Source organism: Coregonus clupeaformis, chromosome 15 (genome assembly GCF_020615455.1).
Source record: "Coregonus clupeaformis isolate EN_2021a chromosome 15, ASM2061545v1, whole genome shotgun sequence".
NCBI classification, from domain to species: domain Eukaryota; kingdom Metazoa; phylum Chordata; class Actinopteri; order Salmoniformes; family Salmonidae; genus Coregonus; species Coregonus clupeaformis.
The window spans coordinates 18,429,909-18,440,268 of NC_059206.1; the positions used below are offsets into that span (position 1 = coordinate 18,429,909).

A 10,360-nucleotide genomic window follows, 5' to 3' on the forward strand; every position below is an offset into this window, starting at 1 on the left:
GCATGCTGACTGCAGAAATGTCCACCAGAGCTGTTGCCAGAGAATTGAATGTTCATTTCTCTACCATAAGCCGCCTCCAACATCGTTTAAGAGAATTTGGCAGTACGTCCAACCGACCATGTGTAACCACGCCAGACCAGAACCTCCACATCTGGCTTCTTCACCTGCGTGATTGTCTGAGACCAGCCACCCGGACAGCTGATGAAACTGTGAGATTGCACAACCAAAGAAATTCTGCACAAACTGTCAGAATGTGTCTCGGGGAAGCTCATCTGCGTGCTCGTCGTCCTCACCAGGGTCTTGACCTGACTGCAGTTTGGCGTCGTAACAGACTTCAGTGGGAAAATGCTCACCTTCGATGGCCACTGGCACAATTGCATTTTATGGATGGCAATTCGAATGCACAGAAATACCGTGACGAGATCCTGAGGGCCATTGTCGTGCCATCCATCCGCCGCCATCACCTCATCTTTCAGCATGATAATGCACTGCCCCATGTCTCAAGGATCTGTACACAATTCCTGGAAGCTGAAATGTACCAGTTCATCCATGGCCTGCATACTCACCAGACATGTCACCACCGATTGAGCATGTTTGGGATGCTCTGGATCGACGTGTATGACAGCGTGTTCCAGTTTCCGTCAATATCCAGCAACTACGCACAGCCATTGAAGAGGAGTGGGACAATATTCAACAGGCCACAATCAACAGCCTGATGAACTCTATGCGAAGGACATGAGGCAAATGGTGGTCACACCAGACACTGAATGGTTTTCTGATCCACGCCCCAACTTTTTTTAAGGTATTGGTGACCAACAGATGCATATCTGTATTCCCAGTCATGTGAAAATCATAGATTAGGGCCTAATTTATGTATTTATATTGACTGATTTCTTTGAAATTGTTGAATGTTATGTTTAGATTTTAGTTTAGTGTATTTAGTAACAAAAAGGAGCTAAAGAGCCTGGGTAGGGATTAAGCCTCTGTAGAATGAACATATAACCTCCATGTAAAGTCTCTGTAGAATGAACATATAACCTCCATGTAAAGTCTCTGTAGAATGAACATATAACCTCCATGTAAAGTCTCTGTAGGCTGCAAATACAGCCCACATATTGCACATATGAACCCTTGCAAAAAATAAGCATTTTCCATTTAGTAAAATGTTGGTGATATGACATATTTCTAGTTGTATAGTCAATATAAGAGTTTTGATATTACAGAGCTACAGCCTGCAACTAGAACCTCAGCTTGTGTCATCCCTAATATAACCTAAAGGGAAAGAACTGTCATTACAGATGTGTACTAAGATCTGTTACAGGTTGCGTCCCAAATGGCACCTATTCCCTATATACTGTAGTGTGCACTACTTTTAATTAGAGCCCTATGGTACACTATATAGGGTGTAGGGTGCCATTTTGGATGCACACACAGTGCTGGGCTGTGACTGACTGACAATACTCCTCCTCCAGTGTAATGTGACTGTAATGCAATTGTCTTCTCTAAGAGGTCAGGGTTCTCCTGTTCTCCAGGGCTCTGTCCCGAATGGCCACATATTCCCTATATAGTGCATTACTGTTGATCTGGCTCTGGTAAAAAGGAGTGCACTATGTACGGAATAGGGGGCCATTTGGGACGGAGCCCTGTTCACCACTCATCCGTGGGATGTTCTGCCTGGACTCAGGCCAGACAGACCTGCAGTCCAGGGCTTGTTTTCCAGACCCAGATTAAGCCTATCACTCCTGGACCTCAAAACACTCACTGTCCGAGGAGGACCACTTTGGAAATAATTGTTTTCATTAATACGTTCATGTGCTATCCTCTGGGACTGGGATATAATACTGTACACTTATCTTTCTTCTCGATGTATGTATTATTTGTAACCCAAAATAACACAGAATACAATCACAAATGTATTATATTCTATTCCATAATATTATATTATATATCATTTTCTATTCTATTCTGTTCTATTCTATTCTATCTGTTTACTGGACTGTTCTAGAGCGCAAAGGGTATGAGAAGGGAAAAAAATCTGATCTATACTGTAGGTAGCCAATCAACAGGCCACACTAACATAGCATGCCACACCCCTGATCTATAGCTACCCAAATCAGCAGGTCCGTCTGTGAGCTCCAGGAAGCCAGACATAGATAATCAAGGCCTCAGTGTGAGTTTATGAACTAAGGCCAAAACCTAGATTAGTCACGTAGCTATCAAGACTCCATTATAACACTCTCTGTTGTAACAATATCACCTAGAAAAAGCTTTATTTTAAAACCGTCTGTTTTAACACACTTTTCCAGCACCATCTTTATGAGCAAGGCCACAGTGTGAGTTTATGAAATGACGCCAAAACCAAAGATTAGACACATAGCTATCAACACTCCATTATAACACTGTCTGCTTTAACACGTCTATTTTAACACACTATTTTAAAATGCTCTATTGTAACGCCATATAACTTAATAACACCATCTACTGTATATAATCAAGGCCTCAGTGTGACTTTATGAACGGACTCCAAAGCCAAAAATGTGTCATATAGTTATCAACATTCTATTGCAGGGCCTTTATATAGCTACAGTAACACACTCTATTCTAACGCAATCTATATCATATAGGACTCCTTACAGAAATGCCTCATCTCAATGGGTTATATCATTACTTTCTCCAACTCGCAAAATAGACTATTGTGACTATTGTGATTGCACTGTGACTGACTTCTCACACCATTGTGACTACTCTAACCATTGTGACTACTCGTACCATTGTGACTTCTCTGACAATTGTGACTACTCTGACAATTGTGACTACTCTAACCATTGTGACTACTCTAACCATTGTGACTACTCTGACAATTGTGACTACTCTAACCATTGTGACTACTCTAACCATTGTGACTACTCTGACAATTGTGACTACTCTGACAATTGTGACTACTCTGACCATTGTGACTACTCTGACCATTGTGACTACTCTAACCATTGTGACTACTCGTACCATTGTGACTACTCGTACCATTGTGACTACTCGTACCATTGTGACTACTCTAACCGTTGTGACTACTCTAATCATTGTGACTTGTCGGATCATTGTGACTTCTTGTACCATTGTGACTACTCTGACCATTGAGACTACTCTAATCATTGTGACTTCCGGACCATTGTGACTTCTCTGACCATTGAGACTACTCTAATCATTGTGACTACTCTGACCATTGTGACTACTCTAACCATTGTGACTACTCTGACCATTGTGACTACTCTGACCATTGTGACTACTCTAACCATTGTGACTACTCTAACCATTGTGACTACTCTGACCATTGTGACTACTCTGACCACTGTGACTACTTTGACTTTGTGGATATTGTAACTGTAGTCTGTTTTGACTGTGACTACTTTGACTTTGTGGATATTGTAACTGTAGTCTGTTTTGACTGTGACTACTTTGACTTTGTGGATATTGTAACTGTAGTCTGTTCTGACTCTTGTGGCGGTTTCAGCTTTGATCAGAAAGCCTTCAACCACAGAGCACTCTGTATCTGGGAATCTGGGAGTGATACAGTGACTCAACGATCATATTAAACAGCTGAGTTTCCCTTTATGAAACGCTATATCCGAATCGGCACATTTGAGTTTGACAAATGAAACATTCTCTCTCTCTCTCCCTCAGGAAAAATTCATATGCAAATCTCTTTATGGGACCCAGGAGAGATTTTTATATAATCAAATTAGATGGGCAATGATCTGTGGGCATGAGAGAGAGAGGGATGGCAGACATTTTTCACAGAAACAGCTAATCACAGATTGATTACTAACATGGCCTCCTAACCAATCAGCAGACGGGACAGATGTACATGAGGGCTGTTCCAGAAAGCTGGAACAATCAGCTCTCTTTAATGTTCTGAAATAACTCCATACTTTCTTGAAATATAGACTTTCTTGACAAACAACAACCCATATTCAAGTTTAGCTTTCTAAATTAACCAGAAAGTCAAGATATATATTTGACTGCTTATCAAAGCTGGCTATCTTTATGATCTGGAACACCCCAATAGTCATACACTGACTAGTCACAGCTAATTCATCTATATTTGTATTTGTATTTATTATGGATCCCCATTAGCTGCTGCCAAGGCAGCAGCTACTCTTCCTGGGGTCCTGCAACATTAAGGCAGTTATATACAATACAAAATATTACATTATTACATTTCAAAACTCTTTACCCTATACATTTAGTGTGTTCCCTCAGGCCACTACTCCACTATCACATATTTACAAGACAACATCCATTTGTATGCGTGTGTAGAGTGCGTGTCTTATCATGTGTATGTGTGTCTGTGCCTGTGTGTGTCTATTCACAGTCCCCGCTGTTCCATAAGGTGCATTTTTATCTGCTTTTTAAATCTGATTCTCCTGCTTGCATCAGTTACCTGATGTGGAATAGAGTTCCATGTAGCCATGGCTCTATGTAGTACTGTGCGCATCCCATAGTCTGTTCTTGACTTGGGGATTGTGAAGAGACCTTTGGTGGCATGTCTTGTGGGGTATGCATGGGTGTCCGAGCTGTGTGCTAGTAGTTTAAACAGACACGGTGCATTCAGCATGTCAACACTTCTTACAAAACAAATAGTGATGAAGTCAATCTCTCCTCCACTTTGAGCCACTAGAGATTTACATGCATATTATTAATGTTAGCTCTCCGTGTACATTTAAGGGCCAGCTGTGCTGCCATGTTCTGAGCCAATTGTATTTTTCAGAGGTCCCTCTTTGTGGCCCCTGACCACATGACTGAACAGTAGTCCAGGTGCGACAAAACTAGAGCCTGTAGTACCTGCCTTGTTGATAGTGTTGTTAAAAAGGCAGAGCAGCGCTTTATCATGGACAGACTTCTCCCCATCTTAGCTACTGTTGTATCAACATGTTTTGACCATGTCAGTTTACAAGCCAGGGTTACTCCAAGCAGTTTAGTCACCTCAACTTGCTAAATCTATTACAAGATTTAGTTGAGGTTTAGGGTTTAGTGAATGATTTGTCCCAAATACAATGCTTTTAATTTTTGAAATATTGTTCCTTGCCAACCATTCTGAAACTAACTGCAGCTCTTTGTTGCAGTGATTTCACTCGCTGTAGCAGCTTACGTGTAAAGTATAGTGTTGAGTCATCCGCATACATAGACACACTGGCTTTACTCAAGGCCAGTGGCATGTCATTAGTAAAGATTGAAAAAAGTAAGGGGCCTAGACAGCTGCCCTGGAGAATTCCTGATTCTAACTGGATTATGTTGGAGAGGCTTCCATTAAAGAACACCCTCTGTGTTCTGTTAGACAGGTAACTCTTTATCCACAATATAGCAGGGGGTGTAAAGCAATAACACATACTTTTTTCCATCAGTAGACTAATCGATAATGTCGAAAGCCGCACTGGTCTAACAAAACAGCTCCCACAATTATTGTATTATCAATTTCTCTCAGCCAATCATCAGTAATTTGTGTAAGTGCCGTGTTGTTGGATGTCCTTCCCTATAAGCCTGCTGAAAGTCTGTTGTCAATTTGTATACAGTAAAATAGCATTGTATCTGGTCAAACACCATTTTTTCCAAAAGTTTACTAAGAGTTGGTAACAGGCTGATTGGTCGGCTATTTGAGCCAGTAAAGGGGGCTTTACTTTTCTTGGGTAGCAGAATTACTTTTGCTTCCCTCACTGCCAACAATTACCTAATACAGTACATTATATCACACCCAACTCAACTTATAACTGTCATATCAAGCTATGGGGTTTTCTTGACCATGTGAAAAAGTAGCTTCCTGGTCAGGTAATGTGATCAGGGAATACTCTGGTCCCTAGCTGTACACACTGAAACAACAGTGCTCTTTCGCTAGCTAGCTGAAACTCCCAGAGCAGAAACGGACTGGCCATAGGGCAGTAAGGTCAAATGCCAGATGGGCTGGTCCATCTTTAGCCCAGTGGGCCTGTCTAAATTGGGGGTTTTGCACAGAACTATCATTATTTGGCCAATAATGGGTGCTTTCAGGCAATAAATATGTAAAAAATGTCCAGGCTGTTTTCTACTTCTAGTCCATCCCTGCCCCAGAGAACTACAGTGCCCTCCGTAACTTTTGGGACAGTGACACATATTTTGTTGTTTTGGCTCTGTACTCCAGCACTTTGGATTTGAAATGATACAATGACTATGAGGTTAAAGTGCAGAATGTCAGCTCTAATTTGAGGGTATTTTCATCCATGTCGGGTGAACCGTTTAGAGATTACAGCACTTTTTGTACATAGTCCGCCCATTTTAGGGGACCAAAAGTATTGGGACAAATTCACTTATATGTGGATTAAAGCAGCCAAAAGTGTAGTATTTGGTCCCATATTCCTAGCAGTCAATGATTACATTAATATTGTGACTCTATAAACTTGTTGGATGCATTTGTTGTTTCTTTTGGTTGTGTTTCAGATTATTTTGTGCCCAATAGAAATTAATGGTAAATAATATATTGTGTCATTGTGGAGTAACATTTATTGTAAATAAGAATAGAATATGTTTCTAAACACTTCTACATTAATGTGGATGCTATTATGATTACAGATAGTCCTGAATGAATTGTGAATAATGACGAGTGAGAAAGTTACAGATGCAAAAATATCAATTAAGGCAGCCCCCCCGCACCTCTCTGATTCAGAGGGGTTGGGTTAAATGGGGAAGACACATTTCAGTTGAATGCATTCAGTTGTACAACTGACTAGGTATCCCCCTTTCCTTTTCCTTTTCTCTCCCTCCCTCTCCTCTCTCCCTCCCTCTCCTCTCCTCTCTCCCACGCTCTCCCTCTCACTCTCACACACCTAAGTCACAGCCTGACTGCTCTCTATCCGTCACCACATGACTACTATTGATGGAGGAACATGATGATCAGTGTAATATCATGCCCCTTGACGTCTGGCGTCAAGTGTATAAGTGTGTGAGTGTGTGGGGGGATAATGTCAGCGGGATTGTCTGTGTGTGTGTGTGTGTGTGTGTGTGTGTGTGTGTGTGTGTGTGTGTGTGTGTGTGTGTGTGTGTGTGTGTGTGTGTGTGTATGCGTACACATCACTAGAACAGTGATAATAGCCCCAAGTCCATCCACTATCCCAGTAATCATCAGCACAGCACACCCACCCGGTCTAATCTCTATGCTGTATATCTGCCAGTCTAATCTATATGCTTTATATCTAGTAGTCTAATCTATGTGCTGTATATCTACCAGTCTAATTTATATAGCGTTTTTTACCCCTAGATGCTTAATACGCTTTCAATAGTAAGGGGGGAGATCACCTCATCTATAGACTATACTGTATATCTGGTGTTGTATATCTACTATTATAAACTGGGTGGTTCGAGCCCTGAATGCTGATTGGCTGACAGCTGTGGTATCAGACCATATACCACAGGTATGACAAAACATTTATTTTTACTGCTCTAATTATGCACCAAAGAAAACAAGTGATAAACAACAGTACAGATAAAAAAAACTAAAATAAAAACGGTGTGCAGGTGTGGTTGGAAGCCCAAGGGCTGATATGATACCCACACCACAAAAAAAGGACAAAAATAAAAAAGGTTTGTTAAAACAGATATCAAAACTCACTAATTATAAATGTATAAATTAACTGATCAGTAATCACACAAAAAAAATATATATATATTTGTTTTGTTTAAATGTGTGTGTGCCTGTGTGCATGTGAGTGTGTGAGTTAGGCTATATGGAGGAGATTACTGAGTAGTTTGGTTCATCAGGCTGACCCCCAGTCTTCGATTGAAGTTATTGAGGGATGATGATGTTTTGGCAATGTGAAGATAAGAATTCCAGGGTATGGTACCTCTATAATTTTTTTTACATTTAAAGAAAATGTGTTTATCTGGAACCATTCAGAAAATTTGGCCATGCCTGAGTTGGCTTAATTATTTAGTGAATGAAAATGATTGTGTGATAAAATCAAATTGGTATCATCTGCAAAGAGAATGGGAAGTACGGTAGAAGACACAGCAGCGGTAGAAGGCACGTTGGTAACCAATTTATAATAGCAATTAGGCCCCTCTGGGGTTTGTGCTATATGGCCCTTAGCCCTTAGCTGTGGTATATTGGCCATACTGTATACCACACCCCCTCAGGCCTTATTGTTTAAATCTAAGCTATATATTGTCTCTAGTAATCTAACCTATATGCTGTCTCTAGTAATCTAACCTATATACTGTCTCTACTAATCTAACCTATATACTGTCTCTAGTAATCTAACCTATAATACCGTCTCTTCTAATCTAACCCATATACTGTACTGTCTCTGCCAGTGTAGTCTATACTGTCCCTAGTAATTTAATTTATATGCTGTACTATCTACCAGCTGCTAACCTAGATTACACTGGATTACCTCGAGACAGAAAGCACTGAGTAACACTACTATAATGTTCACGTAACGTTCACATAACCAAACAACGTTGAGGTAGCTAACCAAAACGTTGCCATAACGCTCAACCCACCGGACCCTCCCAGCTCTCTCTCTCTTCTCCCGCTCTATCTCTCAGCAGCCTGTTTTTCTTAATGAATCAGAACATCTCCGTGCCTTTTGCCCAGCCTGACATGCACAATATTTCAGCTGATATTCCCAGTGTGAAACACAGAGCCAGAGCAGCTCACGTCTTCTCAGTGATGCTGAAAAGATAGCGTGTGAAATTGCCAAATGGAGAGAGGGAAAAACAGATGTGTGCTATTTGCATCAGTATTCGGCTAAAAAGAATAACTAGATAGAGAATCATAATGAAATCAACATGCCATCTGACTGCATCATCCACAGATATGTACAATTCTAGAATACCGGGTGATGATTCCATCATAGAACCATAGAAGTCCACATGAATGTGAGCCTGCGAGCTGCGAGGGGGAGGGGGAGGGGAAGGGGGAGGGAAGGAAGCAACAAGAAGGATACACTCTCAATTCAAACAGGCACGTTCACATGCATACCGTTTTATATACATATATACATACACACAATATACACACACACAATGCATAAATACCTGATTAGTAAATTACTAGTGCAAGCCGATGCTATTCAGCGAGCAGAGCAGTGTCTGACTGCAACATCCAGTGTGAGATAATCTCCAGGGAGACTGTGGTTGGAGCAGAGAGATGAAGGGATGCGAGAGGAGAGTGAGAGAGAGATAGAGCGTCGGCTGAGCAGAGCAGCGGAGAGATGGAGCTAGCAGCTAATGTTTCTTTCCTCTGTATGCAGGGAGGAGAGAAAGAGAGACAGAGACACAGAGACAGAGAGATCTGCCTGCTAAAGCCCCAGCTCACAGCATTATTTCTCTCTGACAGGCAGGCAGCATCCACATTCCAGTCCTCCTTCCCTCCGACCGTCCGTCTGTCGGCGCCAGTGACTGACGCCTCAGCTCCACACACACATGGCTGACACACACCTCTCCTCCATGCCTCCGTCTGCAGCAGCAGCAATCAGTCTCTTATTCTACCACTCTTTCCTTCCTCCTTTCTTCCCTCTCTCCTCTTGTTCTGATGTGGTAGATGGATGCTGTCTCTCCTCCTCCCTATCGGCTCGTATTCCTGCTGTCTGTGTGAACAACTTGGCTCTTCTCTCACACACACGCCCTCAGCACGCGGTGCCTGGCCCAGGGGATCCAGCAGACAGAAAGGGGTGGTAAGGCTCCTGCCCAGATTTGATGTCTCCTGCTGGGCTGTTAGAGCGTGTGAGACCCCCTCAGATGGACCAGAGAGGAGATGAGGGAGCAGCAGTGTCTCCCTGCTCACTGCACTGGGCTGACAGGAATGAGCTCACAGACACGGCTCACATGTGACGACAGGAGCGAGAGAGCGCGAGAGAGAGAGAGAGAGAGAGAGAGAGAGAGAGAGAGAGAGAGAGAGAGAGAGAGAGAGAGAGAGAGAGAGAGAGAGAGAGAGAGAGAGAGAGAGAGAGAGAGAGAGAGAGAGAGAGAGAGAGAGAGAGAGAGAGAGGAGCGGGTGAGATGGGAACGAGGTTGGGAAGAGGCTTATTGTGTGTGTGTGTGTGTGTGTATGATGACATTTTCAGTGAGCGCCATAATTGGATGATGTGTGTGTGAGTGTGTGTAAATTATTTTGAGGGGAAGGGGCTTTGCTATATACCCTCCTCTCACACACACACACACACACACACACACACACACACACACATACACACACACACACAGAGAGAGACAGAGACAGAAGTTCACTCTCATAATCGTAGCGAGACCTCCAGTCAGACCAACACCATTCTACTAACATCCATCATCTAACCCTCCTCTCCATCTATCCTCTCCTCCCATCCTCTCCTCTCCTCCC

At 42.3% G+C, this 10,360-nt stretch overlaps 1 protein-coding gene across 1 annotated transcript in view; it reads right to left on the reverse strand.

Moving 5' to 3' along the window:
* The window catches only part of LOC121580047 (protein unc-13 homolog C), a gene marked incomplete at its 3' end in the record, with an annotated part of 110,557 nt that extends 100,692 nt beyond the window's left edge, over window positions 1–9,865 (reverse strand). The window contains 1 exon segment of the mRNA XM_045225024.1: window positions 9,061–9,865.
* Between the last annotated feature and the right edge of the window lie 495 nt (window positions 9,866–10,360).